The following is an 18370-nucleotide window of genomic DNA, read 5'->3' on the forward strand; positions in this document are numbered from 1 at the left end:
GATCCCGACCACTTGTCCAAGAGGTCCCACTGAAAGGTTCTTGCATGGAACCTGCCGAATGGAATTTTGCTTAGTAAGAAGCTACCATTTTTCCCAGGACTCGTGTGCAGTGATGCACCGATACCTGTTTTGGTTTCAGGAGGTCTCTGACTAGAGATGACAGCTCCTTGGCTTTCTCCTGCGGGAGAAACACTTTTTTTTCTGTTCTGTGTCCAGAACCATCCCCAGGAACAGTAGGCGTGTGGTAGGAACCAGCTGTGACTTTGGAATGTATAGAATCCATCCGTGCTGTTGTAGCACTTCCCAAGATAGTGCTACTCCGACCAACAACTGCTCCTTGGACCTCGCCTTTATAAGGAGATCGTCCAAGTACGGGATAATTAAAACTCCCTTTTTTCGAAGGAGTATCATCATTTCTGCCATTACCTTGGTAAAGACCCTCGGTGCCGTGGACAGTCCAAACGGCAGTGTTTGGAATTGGTAATGGCAATCCTGTACCACAAATCTGAGGTACTCCTGGTGAGGATGGTAAATGGGGACATGTAGGTAAGCATCCTTGATGTCCAGGGATACCATGTAATCCCCCTCCTCCAGGCTTGCAATAACCGCCCTGAGCGATTCCATCTTGAACTTGAATTTTTTTATGTATGTGTTCAAGGATTTCAAATTTAAAATGGGTCTCACCGAACCGTCCGGTTTCGGTACCACAAACAGTGTGGAATAGTAACCCCTTCCTTGTTGAAGTAGGGGCACCTTGACTATCACCTGCTGGGAATACAGCTTGTGAATTGCCTCTAGCACAGCCTCCCTGCCTGAGGGAGTTGTCGGCAAGGCAGATTTGAGGAAACGGCGGGGGGGAGACGCCTCGAATTCCAGCTTGTAACCCTGAGATACTACTTGAAGGATCCAGGGATCCACCTGTGAGCGAGCCCACTGATCGCTGAAATTTTTGAGGCGGCCCCCCACCGTACCTGGCTACGCCTGTGGAGCCCCCGCGTCATGCGGTGGACTCAGAGGAAGCGGGGGAAGAATTTTGATTCTGGGAACTGGCTGACTGGTGCAGCTTTTTCCCTCTTCCCTAGTCTCTGTGCAGAAAGGCAGCGCCTTTGACCCGCTTGCTTTTCTGAAGCCGAAAGGACTGTACCTGATAATACAGTGCTTTCTTAGGCTGTGAGGAAACCTGAGGTAATTTTTTTTTTTTCTCCAGCTGTTGCTGTGGATACGAGGTCCCAGAGACCATCCCCAAACAATTCCTCACCCTTATAAGGCTCTATGTGCCTTTTAAAGTCAGCATCACCTGTCCAGTGTCGGGTCTCTAATACCCTCCTGACAGAATGGACATTGCATTAATTCTGGATGCCAGCCGGCAAAATATCCCTCTGTGCATCCCTCATATATAAGACGACGTCTTATGTTCGCACAATAGTATCCCTGTTTGACAAGGTTACAGACCACGCTGCAGCAGCACTATCTGCAGGTCTCAGTCTAGTACCTGAGTGTGTAAATACAGACTTCAGGATAGCCTCCTGCTTTTTATCAGCAGGTACCTTCAAAGTGGCCGTATCCTAAGACGGCAGTGCCACCTTTTTTGACAAACGTGTGAGCGCCTTATCCACCCTAGGGGATATCTCCCAGCGTAACTTATCCTCTGGCGGGAAAGGGTACGCCATCAGTAACTTTTTAGAAATTACCAGTTTCTTATCGGGGGAACCCACGCTTTTTCACACTTCATTCACTCATTTGATGGGGGAACAAAACACTGCCTGCTTTTTCTCCCCAAACATAAAACCCTTTTTTAGTGGTACTTGGGTTAATGTCAGAAATGTGTAACACATTTTTTATTGACGGGATCATGTAACGGATGTTCCTAGTGGATTGTGTATATGTCTCAACCTCGTCGACACTGGAGTCAGACTCCGTGTCGACATCTGTGTCTGCCATCTGAGGGAGCGGGCGTTTTTGAGCCCCTGATGGCCTTTGAGACGTCTGGGCAGGCGCGGGCTGAGAAGCCGGCTGTCCCATAGCTGTTACGTCATCCAGCCTTTTATGTAAGGAGTTGACACTGTCGGTTTATACCTTCCACCTATCCATCCACTCTGGTGTCGGCCCCACAGGGGGCAACATCACATTTATCGGCATCTGCTCTGCCATCACATAAGCCTCCTCATCAAACGTGTCGACACAGCCGTACCGACACACCGCACACACACACAGGGAATGCTCTGACTGAGGACAGGACCCCACACAGCCCTTTGGGGAGACAGAGAGAGAGAGTATGCCAGCACACACCAGAGCGCTATATAATTTTGTGATTAACACTATATTGAGTGAATTTTTCCCAATAGCTGCTTGTATATACAATATTGCGCCTAAATTTTGTGCCCCCCCTCTCTTTTTAACCCTTTGAGCCTGAAAACTACAGGGGAGAGCCTGGGGAGCTGTCTTCCAGCTGCACTGTGAAGAGAAAATGGCTCCAGTGTGCTCAGGGAGAAGCCCCGCCCCTATTTCAACTGACTTTCTCCCGCTTTTTCTGGAATACTGGCAGGGGTAATTTTACATCTATATAGCCTCTAGGACTATATATGATGTAGATTTGCCAGCCAAGGTGTCATATATTGCCCTCAGGGCGCCCCCCCCCCCCCCCCAGCGCCCTGCACCCTCAGTGACCGGAGTGTGAAGTGTGCATGAGGAGCAATGGCGCACAGCTGCAGTGCTGTGCGCTACCTTGGTGAAGACCGAAGTCTTCTGCCGCCGATTTTCCGGACCTCTTCTTGCTTCTGGCTCTGTAAGGGGGACGGCGGCGCGGCTCCGGGAACGAACACCAAGGCCAGTTCCATGCGGTCGATCCCTCTGGAGCTAATGGTGTCCAGTAGCCTAAGAAGCCCAAGCTAGCTGCAAGCAGGTAGGTTCGCTTCTTCTCCCCTTAGTCCCTCGATGCAGTGAGCCTGTTGCCAGCAGGTCTCACTGTAAAATAAAAAACCTAAAATAAACTTTCTTTCTAGGAGCTCAGGAGAGCCCCTAGTGTGCATCCAGCTCGGCCGGGCACAGGCCCTCATTCCGAGTTGTTCGCTCGGAGATTTTCATCGCATCGCAGTGAGAATTCTCTTAGTGCGCATGCGCAATGTTCGCACTGCGACTGCGCCAAGTAACTTTACTATGATGAAAGTAAGTTTACTCACGGCATTTTCATCGCTCCGACGTTCGCATTGTGATTGACAGGAAATGGGTGTTACTGGGCGGATGCACGGCGTTTTAGGGGCGTGTGGCTGGAAACGCTACCGTTTCCGGAAAAAACGCAGGAGTGGCCGGAGAAACGGTGGGAGTGCCTGGGCGAACGCTGGGTGTGTTTATGACGTCAGCCAGGAACGAAAAGCACAGAACTGATCGCACAGGCAGAGTAAGTCTGAAGCTACTCAGAAACTGCTAACTCGTTTGTAATCGCAATATTGCGCGTACGTCGGTCGCAATTTTAAGAAGCTAAGATTCACTCCCAGTAGGCGGCGGCTTAGCGTGTGTAACTCTGCTACATTCGCCTTGCGAGCGAACAACTCGGAATGAGGGCCACAGAAATCTAACTGAGGTCTGGAGGAGGGTCATAGTGGGAGGAGCCAGTGCACACCAGATAGTACCTAATCTTTCTTTTAGAGTGCCCAGTCTCCTGCGGAGCCCGTCTATTCCCCATGGTCCTTACGGAGTTCCCAGCATCCACTAGGACGTCAGAGAAAACACAAAACACGAAAAGTGGCCGCCGCACATCTCTAATTAAAACCAGGTGAAATGCAGGCTTGTAGTCAGCCGCAGAACCTGTGTAATTCATAGATGTCCCGGTTTAAAGTAATAGTATGGTAAGCCTATGCAAATAATTTGTTACACTGAAATGTAGAGTATGCAGAAAATGTTTTTAATAAACAAAAAACAATGTTCTAGATGTAACAAAGTGTAGACACAATGGCAGTGTATTTTAGTCTTCAGAAAACACAGTTTAGTTCCTTTAATCTTCATCAGGGTCAAACAGTACTTGAAATACTGGAACTCATGTGATTTTATTAATACAATTAATTTTAGTTTTGTCCTTGCTTCTTTAGACCCTTATTTTACAATGAACAATACAAGATTCATCAGTTTTGTAAAAAGAATACAGGTTGAGTATCCCTTATCCAAAATGCTTGGGACCAGAAGTATTTTGGATATTGGATGTTTCCGTATTTTGGAATAATTGCATACCATAGTGAAATATCATAGCGATTGGACCTGAGTCTAAGCACAGAATGCATTTATGTTTCATATACACCTTATACACACAGCCTGAAGGTCATTTTAGTCAATATTTTTAAAAACTTTGTGCATTAAAATAAGAATTTACTTACCGATAATTCTATTTCTCATAGTCCGTAGTGGATGCTGGGAACTCCGAAAGGACCATGGGGAATAGCGGCTCCGCAGGAGACTGGGCACAAAAGTAAAAGCTTTAGGACTACCTGGTGTGCACTGGCTCCTCCCCCTATGACCCTCCTCCAAGCCTCAGTTAGATTTTTGTGCCCGAACGAGAAGGGTGCACACTAGGTGGCTCTCCTGAGCTGCTTAGTGAAAAAGTTTAAGTATAGGTTTTTTATTTTCAGTGAATCCTGCTGGCAACAGGTTCACTGCACCGAGGGACTAAGGAGAGAAGAAGCGAACTCACCTGCGTAGTCCGTAGTGGATGCTGGGAACTCCGTAAGGACCATGGGGAATAGACGGGCTCCGCAGGAGACTGGGCACTCTAAAAGAAAGATTAGGTACTATCTGGTGTGCACTGGCTCCTCCCTCTATGCCTCTCCTCCAGACCTCAGTTAGGATACTGTGCCCGGAAGAGCTGACACAATAAGGAAGGATTTTGAATCCAGGTAAGACTCATACCAGCCACACCAATCACACCGTACAACTTGTGATCTGAACCCAGTTAACAGCATGATAACAGAGGAGCCTCTGAAAAGATGGCTCACAACAATAATAACCCGATTTTTGTAACAATAACTATGTACAAGTATTGCAGACAATCCGCACTTAGGATGGGCGCCCAGCATCCACTACGGACTATGAGAAATAGAATTATCGGTAAGTAAATTCTTATTTTCTCTGACGTCCTAGTGGATGCTGGGAACTCCGAAAGGACCATGGGGATTATACCAAAGCTCCCAAACGGGCGGGAGAGTGCGGATGACTCTGCAGCACCGAATGAGAGAACTCCAGGTCCTCCTCAGCCAGGGTATCAAATTTGTAGAATTTAGCAAACGTGTTTGCCCCTGACCAAGTAGCTGCTCGGCAAAGTTGTAAAGCCGAGACCCCTCGGGCAGCCGCCCAAGATGAGCCCACTTTCCGTGTGGAATGGGCTTTTACAGATTTTGGCTGTGGCAGGCCTGCCACAGAATGTGCATGCTAAATTGTACTACAAATCCAACGAGCAATAGTCTGCTTAGAAGCAGGAGCACCCAGCTTGTTGGGTGCATACAGGATAAACAGCGAGTCAGATTTTCTGACTCCAGCCGTCCTGGAAACATATATTTTCAGGGCCCTGACTACGTCCAGCAACTTGGAATCCTCCAAGTCCCTAGTAGCCGCAGGTACCACAATAGGCTGGTTTAAGTGAAACGCTGAAACCACCTTAGGGAGAAATTGAGGACGAGTCCTCAATTCTGCCCTGTCCGTATGAAAAATTAGGTAAGGGCTTTTATAGGATAAAGCCGCCAATTCTGAGACACGCCTGGCTGAAGCCAGGGCTAACAGCATTACCACTTTCCATGTGAGATATTTTAAGTCCACAGTGGTGAGTGGTTCAAACCAATGTGATTTTAGGAAACCCAAAACTACATTGAGATCCCAAGGTGCCACTGGAGGCACAAAAGGAGGCTGTATATGCAGTACCCCCTTGACAAACGTCTGAACTTCAGGAACTGAAGCTAGTTCTTTCTGGAAGAAAATCGACAGGGCCGAAATTTGAACCTTAATGGACCCTAATTTTAGGCCCATAGACAGTCCTGTTTGCAGGAAATGCAGGAAACGACCCAGTTGAAATTCCTCTGTAGGGGCCTTCCTGGCCTCACACCACGCAACATATTTACGCCAAATACGGTGATAATGTTGCACAGTTACATCCTTCCTGGCTTTGATCAGGGTAGGGATGACTTCATCCGGAATGCCTTTTTCCTTCAGGATCCGGCGTTCAACCGCCATGCCGTCAAACGCAGCCGCGGTAAGTCTTGGAACAGACAGGGTCCCTGCTGGAGCAGGTCCTTTCTTAGAGGTAGAGGCCACGGGTCCTCCGTGAGCATCTCTTGAAGTTCCGGGTACCAAGTCCTTCTTGGCCAATCCGGAGCCACGAGTATAGTCCTTACTCCTCTCCTTCTTATGATTCTCAGTACCTTGGGTATGAGAGGCAGAGGAGGGAACACATACACTGACTGGTACACCCACGGTGTTACCAGAGCGTCCACAGCTATTACCTGAGGGTCCCTTGACCTGGCGCAATATCTGTCCAGTTTTTTGTTGAGGCGGGACGCCATCATGTCCACCTTTGGTTTTTCCCAACGGTTCACAATCATGTGGAAGACTTCTGGGTGAAGTCCCCACTCCCCCGGGTGGAGGTCGTGTCTGCTGAGGAAGTCTGCTTCCCAGTTGTCCACTCCCGGAATGAACACTGCTGACAGTGCTATCACATGATTTTCCGCCCAGCGAAGAATCCTTGCAACTTCCGTCATTGCCCTCCTGCTTCTTGTGCCGCCCTGTCTGTTTACGTGGGCGACTGCCGTGATGTTGTCCGACTGGATCAACACCGGCTGACCCTGAAGCAGAGGCCTTGCCTGACTTAGGGCATTGTAAATGGCCCTTAGTTCCAGGATATTTATGTGAAGTGACGTTTCCATGCTTGACCACAAGCCCTGGAAATTTCTTCCCTGTGTGACTGCTCCCCAGCCTCTCAGGCTGGCATCCGTGGTCACCAGGACCCAGTCCTGAATGCCGAATCTGCGGCCCTCTAGAAGATGAGCACTCTGCAACCACCACAGGAGAGACACCCTTGTCCTTGGAGACAGGGTTATCCGCTGATGCATTTGAAGATGCGATCCGGACCATTTGTCCAGCAGATCCCACTGAAAAGTTCTTGCGTGGAATCTGCCGAATGGAATCGCTTCGTAAGAAGCCACCATTTTATCCCAGGACCCTTGTGCATTGATGCACTGACACTTGGCCTGGTTTTAGGAGGTTCCTGACTAGGTCGGATAACTCCCTGGCTTTCTCCTCCGGGAGAAACACCTTTTTCTGGACTGTGTCCAGAATCATCCCTAGGAACAGCAGACGTGTCGTCGGAATCAGCTGCGATTTTGGAATATTTAGAATCCACCCGTGCTGTCGTAGTACTACTTGAGATAGTGCTACTCCGACCTCTAACTGTTCCCTGTACCTTGCCCTTATCAGGAGATCGTCCAAGTAAGGGATAATTAAGACGCCTTTTCTTCGAAGAAGAATCATCATTTCAGCCATTACCTTGGTAAAGACCCGGGGTGCCGTGGACAATCCAAACGGCAGCGTCTGAAACTGATAGTGACAGTTCTGTACCACAAACCTGAGGTACCCTTGGTGAGAAGGGCAAATTGGGACATGGAGGTAAGCATCCTTGATGTCCAGAGACACCATATAGTCCCCTTCTTCCAGGTTCACTATCACTGCTCTGAGTGACTCCATCTTGAATTTGAACCTTTGTATGTAAGTGTTCAAGGATTTCAGATTTAAAATAGGTCTCACCGAGCCGTCCGGCTTCGGTACCACAAACAGCGTGGAATAATACCCCTTTCCCTGTTGTAGGAGGGGTACCTTGATTATCACCTGCTGGGAATACAGCTTGTGAATGGCTTCCAATACCGCCTCCCTGTCGGAGGGAGACGTTGGTAAAGCAGACTTCAGGAACCGGCGAGGGGGAGACGTCTCGAATTCCAATTTGTACCCCTGAGATACTACCTGCAGGATCCAGGGGTCCACTTGCGAGTGAGCCCACTGCGCGCTGAAATTCTTGAGACGGGCCCCCACCGTGCCTGAGTCCGCTTGTAAGGCCCCAGCGTCATGCTGAGGACTTGGCAGAAGCGGGGGAGGGCTTCTGTTCCTGGGAAGAGGCTGCCTGCTGCAGTCTTTTTCCCCTTCCTCTGCCCCGGGGCAGATATGAGTGGCCTTTTGCCCGCTTGCCCTTATGGGGACGAAAGGACTGAGCCTGAAAAGACGGTGTCTTTTTCTGCTGAGAGGTGACCTGGGGTAAAAAGGTGTATTTCCCAGCCGTTGCCGTGGCCACCAGGTCCGATAGACCGACCCCAAATAACTCCTCCCCTTTATACGGCAATACTTCCATATGCCGTTTGGAATCCGCATCACCTGACCACTGTCGCGTCCATAACCCTCTTCTGGCAGAAATGGACAGCGCACTTACTCTTGATGCCAGAGTGCAAATATCCCTCTGTGCATCTCGCATATATAGAAATGCATCCTTTAAATGCTCTATAGTCAATAATATACTGTCCCTGTCCAGGGTATCAATATTTTCAGTCAGGGAATCCGACCAAGCCACCCCAGCACTGCACATCCAGGCTGAGGCGATTGCTGGTCGCAGTATAATACCAGTATGTGTGTATATACTTTTTAGGATATTTTCCAGCTTCCTATCAGCTGGTTCCTTGAGGGCGGCCGTATCAGGAGACGGTAACGCCACTTGTTTTGATAAGCGTGTGAGCGCCTTATCTACCCTAGGGGGTGTTTCCCAACGCGCCCTAACCTCTGGCGGGAAAGGGTATAATGCCAATAATTTTTTAGAAATTAGCAGTTTTTTATCGGGGGAAACCCACGCTTCATCACACACCTCATTTAATTCATCTGATTCAGGAAAAACTACGGGTAGTTTTTTCACACCCCACATAATACCCTTTTTTGTGGTACTTGTAGTATCAGAAATGTTCAAAACCTCCTTCATTGCCGTGATCATGTAACGTGTGGCCCTACTGGAAAATACGTTTGTTTCCTCACCGTCGACACTGGAGTCAGTGTCCGTGTCTGGGTCTGTGTCGACCATCTGAGGTAACGGGCGCTTTAGAGCCCCTGACGGTGTTTGAGACGCCTGTACAGGTAATAACTGATTTGCCGGCTGTCTCATGTCGTCAACAGTCTTTTGTAAAGTGCTGACACTATCACGTAATTCCTTCCATAAGACCATCCAGTCAGGTGTCGACTCCCTAGGGGGTGACATCACTATTACAGGCAATTGCTCCGCCTCCATACCATTTTCCTCCTCATACATGTCGACACAACGTACCGACACACAGCACACACACAGGGAATGCTCTGATAGAGGACAGGACCCCACTAGCCATTTGGGGAGACAGAGGGAGAGTTTGCCAGCACACACCAGAGCGCTATATATATACAGGGATAACCTTATATAAGTGTTTTTCCCTTATATAGCTGCTGTATAGATTTATCTGCCAAATTAGTGCCCCCCCTCTCTTGTTTTACCCTGTTTCTGTAGTGCAGGACTGCAGGGGAGAGTCAGGGAGCTTCCCTCCAACGGAGCTGTGAGGGAAAATGGCGCCAGTGTGCTGAGGAGATAGGCTCCGCCCCCTTCTCGGCGGCCTTTCTCCCGCTTTTTTAAGGAAAAATTGGCAGGGGTTAAATGCATCCATATAGCCCAGGAGCTATATGTGATGTATTTTTTGCCATCTAAGGTGTTTTTATTGCGTCTCAGGGCGCCCCCCCCCCCAGCGCCCTGCACCCTCAGTGACCGGAGTGTGAAGTGTGCTGAGAGCAATGGCGCACAGCTGCGGTGCTGTGCGCTACCTTATTGAAGACAGGACGTCTTCTGCCGCCGATTTTCCGGACCTCTTCACTCTTCTGGCTCTGTAAGGGGGCCGGCGGCGCGGCTCTGGGACCCATCCATGGCTGGGCCTGTGATCGTCACTCTGGAGCTAATGTCCAGTAGCCTAAGAAGCCCAATCCACTCTGCACGCAGGTGAGTTCGCTTCTTCTCTCCTTAGTCCCTCGGTGTAGTGAACCTGTTGCCAGCAGGATTCACTGAAAATAAAAAACCTATACTTAAACTTTTTCACTAAGCAGCTCAGGAGAGCCACCTAGTGTGCACCCTTCTCGTTCGGGCACAAAAATCTAACTGAGGCTTGGAGGAGGGTCATAGGGGGAGGAGCCAGTGCACACCAGGTAGTCCTAAAGCTTTTACTTTTGTGCCCAGTCTCCTGCGGAGCCGCTATTCCCCATGGTCCTTTTGGAGTTCCCAGCATCCACTAGGACGTCAGAGAAACAAAGTGTGTGTACACACACACAATTCATTTATGTTTCATATACACATTATACACACAGCCTGATGGTAATTTAATACATTATCTCCTATATAATAGCCCAGATCTGTCACTCTGTGACTGTGTGGCTAACAGTGGGCGTGGCTAGGAGCTCTCATTGGGTTAGCAGCAGGTCTATCACACCCAGTCCACAGCTGATTGGGCGAGAAACGCCCTTTCGCACAAGTTACATCCAATGGGAGGCTCTGCCCTTTGGCTGTTGTGTGTTCCCAGAGCAGAATTAACAACGGGGCTGATGGAGCTGTAGGTCCAGGCCCACACCCCAAAATAGGCCCACTGAATCTGCAGCAACATACCCTCCAACTATTTACACTTACAAATCGGTACAAATTCGGAAAGGCGGAGTGGCCACGCCCCTTTTCCTGTGCTTTCAATGGAAGTTTGGAGAGCCACAAACCGGTACAGACCATAAAAAAAAGGTACTGTACCTGCCAAAAAGGTACAGTTGGAGGGTATGCCACTGCATCTGCAGCAAGTCTCTGCGCTGTAGATAGGGGCAAAAAAAATAAGATTTTACTCACCGGTAAATCTATTTCTCGTAGTCCGTAGTGGATGCTGGGAACTCCGTAAGGACCATGGGGAATAGACGGGCTCCGCAGGAGACTGGGCACTCTAAAAGAAAGATTAGGTACTATCTGGTGTGCACTGGCTCCTCCCTCTATGCCTCTCCTCCAGACCTCAGTTAGGATACTGTGCCCGGAAGAGCTGACACAATAAGGAAGGATTTTGAATCCCGGGTAAGACTCATACCAGCCACACCAATCACACTGTATAACTCGTGATACTATACCCAGTTAACAGTATGAAATATAACTGAGCCTCTCAACAGATGGCTCAACAATAACCCTTTAGTTAGGCAATAACTATATACAAGTATTGCAGACAATCCGCACTTGGGATGGGCGCCCAGCATCCACTACGGACTACGAGAAATAGATTTACCGGTGAGTAAAATCTTATTTTCTCTGACGTCCTAGTGGATGCTGGGAACTCCGTAAGGACCATGGGGATTATACCAAAGCTCCCAAACGGGCGGGAGAGTGCGGATGACTCTGCAGCACCGAATGAGAGAACTCAAGGTCCTCCTCAGCCAGGGTATCAAATTTGTAAAATTTAGCAAACGTGTTTGTACCTGACCAAGTTGCGGCTCGGCAAAGTTGTAAAGCCGAGACCCCTCGGGCAGCCGCCCAAGATGAGCCCACTTTCCTCGTGGAATGGGCTGTTACTGATTTAGGATGCGGCAATCCAGCCGCAGAATGCTCCAGCTGAATTGTGCTACAAATTCAGCGAGCAATAGTCTGCTTAGAAGCAGGAGCACCTATTTTGTTGGGTGCCTACAGGATAAAAAAACGAGTCCATTTTCCTGACTCCAGCCGTCCTGGAAATATAAATTTTTAAGGCCCTGACTACGTCCAGTAACTTGGAATCTTCCAAGTCCCTAGTAGCCGCAGGCACTACAATAGGTTGGTTCAAGTGAAAAGCTGATACCACCTTAGGGAGAAACTGGGGACGAGTCCTCAATTCTGCACTATCCATATGGAAAATCAGATAAGGGCTTTTACATGACAAAGCCGCCAATTCTGACACACGCCTGGCCGAAGCCAAGGCCAATAACATGACCACTTTCCACGTGAGATATTTCAAATCCACAGTTTTAAGTGGCTCAAACCAATGTGATTTCAGGAAACTCAACACCACGTTGAGATCCCACGGTGCCACAGGAGGCACAAAAGGGGGCTGAATATGTAGCACTCCCTTTACAAAAGTCTGAACTTCAGGCAGTGAAGCCAGTTCTTTCTGGAAGAAAATCGACAGAGCCGAAATCTGGACCTTAATGGAACCCAATTTTAGGCCCATAGTCACTCCCGACTGTAGGAAGTGCAGAAAACGACCCAGCTGAAATTCCTCTGTTGGGGCCTTCCTGGCCTCACACCACGCAACATATTTTCGCCAAATACGGTGATAATGGTTTGCGGTTACTTCTTTCCTGGCTTTTATCAGCGTAGGAATGACTTCCTCCGGAATGCCTTTTGCTTTAGGATCCGGAATTCAACCGCCATGCCGTCCAACGCAGCCGCGGTAAGTCTTGGAACAGACAGGGCCCCTGCTGTAGCAGATCCTGTCTGAGCGGTAGAGGCCATGGGTCCTCTGATATTATTTCTGTAAGTTCTGGGTACCAAGCTCTTCTTGGCCCATCCGGAACCACGAGTATCGTTCTTCCTCCTCGTTTTCTTATTATTCTCAGTACCTTTGGTATGAGAGACAGAGGAGGGAATACATAACCGACTGGTACACCCACGGTGTCACTAGAGCGTTCACAGCTATTGCCTGAGGGTCCCTTGACCTGGCGCAATATCTAGTTTTTTGTTTAGGCGGGACGCCATCATGTCCACCTGTGGCCTTTCCCAACGGTTTACCAACAGTTGGAAGACTTCTGGATGAAGTCCCCACTCTCCCGGGTGTCGGTCGTGTCTGCTGAGGAAGTCTGCTTCCCAGTTGTCCACTCCCGGAATGAACACTGCTGACAGTGCTAAGACGTGATTTTCCGCCCATCGGAGAATCCTTGTGGCTTCTGCCATCGCCATCCTGCTTCTTGTGCCGCCCTGTCGGTTTACATGGGCGACTGCCGTGATGTTGTCTGACTGGATCAGTACCGGCTGGTTTTGAAGCAGGGGTTTTGCCTGACTTAGGGCATTGTAAATGGCCCTTAGTTCCAGAATATTTATGTGTAGGGACGACTCCTGACTTGACCAAAGTCCTTGGAAGTTTCTTCCCTGTGTGACTGCCCCCCCAGCCTCGAAGGCTGGCATCCGTGGATACCAGGACCCAGTCCCGTATGCCGAATCTGCGGCCCTCTTGAAGATGAGCACTCTGCAGCCACCACAGTAGAGATACCCTGGTCCTTGGAGACAGGGTTATCAGCCGATGCATCTGAAGATGCGATCCCGACCACTTGTTCAAGAGGTCCCACTAAAAGGTTCTTGTATGGAACCTGCCGAATGGAATTTTGCTTCGTAAGAAGCTACCATTTTCCCCAGGACTCGTGTACAGTGATGCACCGATACCTGTTTTGGTTTCAGGAGGTCTCTGACTAGAGATGACAGCTCCTTGGCTTTCTCCTGCAGGAGAAACACTTTTTTCTGTTCTGTGTCCAGAACCATCCCCAGGAACAGTAGGCGTGTGGTAGGAACCAGCTGTGACTTTGGAACGTATAGAATCCATCCGTGCTGATGTAGCACTTCCCGAGATAGTGCTACTCCGACCAACAACTGCTCCTTGGACCTCGCCTTTATAAGGAGATCGTCCAAGTACGGGATAATTAAAACTCCCTTTTTTCGAAGGAGTATCATCATTTCTGCCATTACCTTGGTAAAGACCCTCGGTGCCGTGGACAGTCCAAACGGCAGTGTCTGGAATTGGTAATGGCAATCCTGTACCACAAATCTGAGGTACTCCTGATGAGGATGGTAAATGGGGACATGTAGGTAAGCATCCTTGATGTCCAGGGACACCATGTAATCCCCCTCCTTCAGGCTTGCAATAATCGCCCTGAGCGATTCCATCTTGAACTTGAATTTTTTAATGTATGTGTTCAAGGATTTCAAATTTAAAATGGGTCTCACCGAACCGTCCGGTTTCGGTACCACAACCAGTGTGGAATAGTAACCCCGTCCTTGTTGAAGTAGGGGCACCTTGACTATCACCTGCTGGGAATACAGCTTGTGAATTGCCTCTAGCACAGCCTCCCTGCCTGAGGGAGTTGTCGGCAAGGCAGATTTGAGGAAACGGCGGGGGGGAGACGCCTCGAATTCCAGCTTGTACCCCTGAGATACTACTTGAAGGATCCAGGGATCCACCTGTGAGCGAGCCCACTGATCGCTGAAATTTTTGAGGCGGCCCCCCACCGTACCTGGCTATGCCTGTGGAGCCCCCGCGTCATGCGGTGGACTCAGAGGAAGCGGGGGAAGAATTTTGATTCTGGGAACTGGCTGACTGGTGCAGCTTTTTCCTTTGACCCGCTTGCTTTTCTGAAGCCGAAAGGACTGTACCTGATAATACAGTGCTTTTCTTAGGCTGTGAGGAAACCTGAGGTAAAAAATTTTCATCCCAGCTGTTGCTGTGGATACGAGGTCCCAGAGACCATCCCCAAACAACTCCTCACCCTTATAAGGCTCTATGTGCCTTTTAAAGTCAGCATCACCTGTCCAGTGTCGGGTCTCTAATACCCTCCTGACAGAATGGACATTGCAATAATTCTGGATGCCAGCCGGCAAAATATCCCTCTGTGCATCCCTCATATATAAGACGACGTCTTATGTTCGCAAAATAGTATCCCTGTTTGAAAGGGTTACAGACCACGCTGCAGCAGCACTATCTGCAGGTCTCAGTCTAGAACCTGAGTGTGTAAATACAGACTTCAGGATAGCCTCCTGCTATTTATCAGCAGGTACCTTCAAAGTGGCCGTATCCTAAGACAGCAGTGCCACCTTTTTTGACAAACGTGTGAGTGCTTTATCCACCCTAGGGGATATCTCCCAGCGTAACTTATCCTCTGGCGGGAAAGGGTACGCCATCAGTAACTTTTTAGAAATTACCAGTTTCTTATCGGGGGAACCCACGCTTTTTCACACTTCATTCACTCATTTGATGGGGGAACAAAACACTGCCTGCTTTTTCTCCCCACACATAAAACCCTTTTTTAGTGGTACTTGGGTTAATGTCAGAAATGTGTAACACATTTTTTATTGCCGAGATCATGTAACGGATGTTCCTAGTGGATTGTGCATATGTCTCAACCTCGTCGACACTGGAGTCAGACTCCGTGTCGACATCTGTGTCTGCCATCTGAGGGAGCGGGCGTCTTTGAGCCCCTGATGGCCTTTGAGACGCCTGGGCAGGCGCGGGCTGAGAAGCCGGCTGTCCTATAGCTGTTACGTCATCCAGCCTTTTATGTAAGGAGTTGACACTGTCGGTTAATACCTTCCACCTATCCATCCACTCTGGTGTCGGCCCACAGGGGGCGACATCCCATTTTCAGCATCTGCTCCGCCTCCACATAAGCCTCCTCATCAAACATGTCGACACAGCCGTACCGACACATCGCACACACACAGGGAATGCTCTGACTGAGGACAGGACCCCACACAGCCCTTTGGGGAGACAGAGAGAGAGTATGCCAGCACACACCAGAGCGCTATATACTGTAGGGATAAACACTATCACTGAGTGAGTTTTCCCCAATAGCTGCTTGTATAACCAATATTGTGCCTAAATTTAGTGCCCCCCCCCCCTCTCTTTTTAACCCCTTGAGCCTGAAAACTACAGGGGAGAGCCTGGGGAGCTGTCTTCCAGCTACACTGTGAAGAGAAAATGGCGCCAGTGTGCCGAGGGAGATAGCTCCGCCCCTTTTTCGGCTGACTTTTCTCCCGCTTTTTTCTGTATTCTGGCAGGGGTAATTACCACATATATAGCCTCTGGGGCTATATATTGTAGTTATTTTGCCAGCCAAGGTGTTTTTATTGCTGCTCAGGGCGCCCCCCCCCAGCGCCCTGCACCCTCAGTGACCGGAGTGTGAAGTGTGCATGAGGAGCAATGGCGCAGAGCTGCAGTGCTGTGCGCTACCTTGGTGAAGACTGAAGTCTTCTGCCGCCGATTTTCCGGACCATCTTCATGCTTCTGGCTCTGTAAGGGGGACGGCGGCGCGGCTCCGGGAATGAACACCAAGGACGGGTCCTGCGGTTGATCCCTCTGGAGCTAATGGTGTCCAGTAGCCTAAGAAGCCCAAGCTAGCTGCAAGCAGGTAGGTTCGCTTCTTCTCCCCTTAGTCCCTCGTTGCAGTGAGCCTGTTGCCAGCAGGTCTCACTGTAAAATAAAAAACCTAATTTTAAACTTTCTTTCTAGAAGCTCAGGAGAGCCCCTAGTGTGCATCCAACTCGGGCCGGGCACAGAAATCTAACTGAGGTCTGGAGGAGGGGCATAGAGGGAGGAGCCAGTGCACACCAGATAGTACTTAATCTTTCTTTTAGAGTGCCCAGTCTCCTGCGGAGCCCGTCTATTCCCCATGGTCCTTACGGAGTTCCCAGCATCCACTAGGACGTCAGAGAAAATCCTTTTACTGCAGCGTCCTATGTCCTACTGCCAGTCTGGCTGCCCCCTCCGGCATCAACAATCCCCACTCCCTAGCCGCGGCGCAGGTGGAACAAAAGCTGCTGCGGCCACTGGCATAGATGTGTATGAAAGCGGCGCAGCGGAAGGCTTTCATAGCCCTCCCTGCACCGCATACTATCTGAGCCCCAGAGCCTCCTCTGCGCGTGATGTCACAGAAGTGCCTCCCCGCCACAGCCGCGTCCAGATCCACAGAGGCACTGACTCCGCAACACAGCACCTGGGCTGCCTGCCTGGAAGCACCGAGATGGCTAATGTCATGGATAGAGTGGGTGATATCGCGGGGGGTAATGTCTGGCCGCTGAATCAATGTAAAATGTGACAGTGCTGTCACTGACACTGCACAGCACTCTCACCTTTTACACTGATTCAGCGAGTCAGTCACTTCTGTCAGCCAGGCACTACTGTTAGTGCCGGTGTCCCAACACGCTGCATTACAGGGAAGTAGACACACTAAATAAATTACATCTCCCAGCAGCCCTTAGCGTTGAAGCATTTCGGTGCTAAGGCCTGCTGGGGGCTGTAGTTTATTGAGTGCATCATCTTCCCTGTAATGCGGCGCGTTGGGACACCGGCGTTAACAATAGTGACTGGCTGCTTGGCTGCTGTGCGAGTCTCTGGGAGAGCCACTGCCAAAGGGAGGACAGCAGCTTAGCTGCTACCAGGAGGAGAAGTAGGAGAAGCATTACCCTCCCCTCCCCCACTCGCAGTACCTCTGGGCCCCATCCGCGGCACCCGCACACCCCCCCTCCACCACCCGCGGTGGCTCCAGACCCCCTCCCCTCATAACACCCCCACACACCCTCTCCACCACCCACGGTGGCTCCGGACCCCCTCCCACACCCGCAGCACCCCCGTATCTGCCCCATTCCCACCCGCAGCCTCACCTCACCCACCCCTCCCCCACCTGCGGCACCCCCGCAACCGATCCTCCCCCACCTACAGTGGCTCCGGACCCTCACCTGCGGCACCCATGCACCCGCCCCTTCCCCACCCGCGGCACCACTGCAGCAGCCCCTCCCCCACCCGCGGCACCCCTGCAACTGCCCTTCCCCCACCCGCGGCACCCACGGACCCCCTCCCCCATTCGCGTCTCCCCCACACCTGCAACTCCCCCAACCACAGCACCTACTAGGTGATTCATCAGGCCCTGTGTGCGCTGTTCACGCTGTTGCAAGGGGCTGTGACCCCTTAACCATCGCACCTCCTTTGTCCATGCAATATTAACCACTCGCACAATTATGATTGGCGGTAATACTCCATATAATACAAATATTGCATGCCACAAGGGTGTGCAAGGGTTAAGGGGGCGTAGCCCCTTACGACGGTGTGAAGAGCGCTCGTAGGGCGCGATGAATCGCTTAGTATTTAATAACTTTGTGTATTAAACAAAGTTTGTGTACATTGAGCCATCAGAAAACAAAGGTTTCACTATCTCACTCTCACTCCAAAAATTCCATATTTAGGAATATTCCGTATTTTGGAATATTTGGATATGGGATACTCAACCTGTATTAATCTTAACAGAATGCTATACAGAACTTTAATTTTTTAAAGATTCTGTTTTGTAATGCTGATTAAAACAGTGTTACAGAGATGTCAAGTGGCAAACTGTTAAATTGGAGAACATAAAGGGCTGTGTGCAAGCATCAAACATTGCTAAAGGTGTAAATGTGCAGTAACATATAGCAACAGATCAGTGTTATCTCTTTTTATAACCATCGGATGTTTTTTCCCATTTTACACAAGAGTGTGTGTGAGTGGTTAATTGAGTTTCATTCTGATTAGGTGCATAGTGTTCCTTTAAGCTCTCTTCCCTTGTCAGG

The sequence above is a fragment of the Pseudophryne corroboree genome, chromosome 6, assembly GCF_028390025.1.
Source record: "Pseudophryne corroboree isolate aPseCor3 chromosome 6, aPseCor3.hap2, whole genome shotgun sequence".
NCBI classification, from domain to species: Eukaryota; Metazoa; Chordata; class Amphibia; order Anura; family Myobatrachidae; genus Pseudophryne; species Pseudophryne corroboree.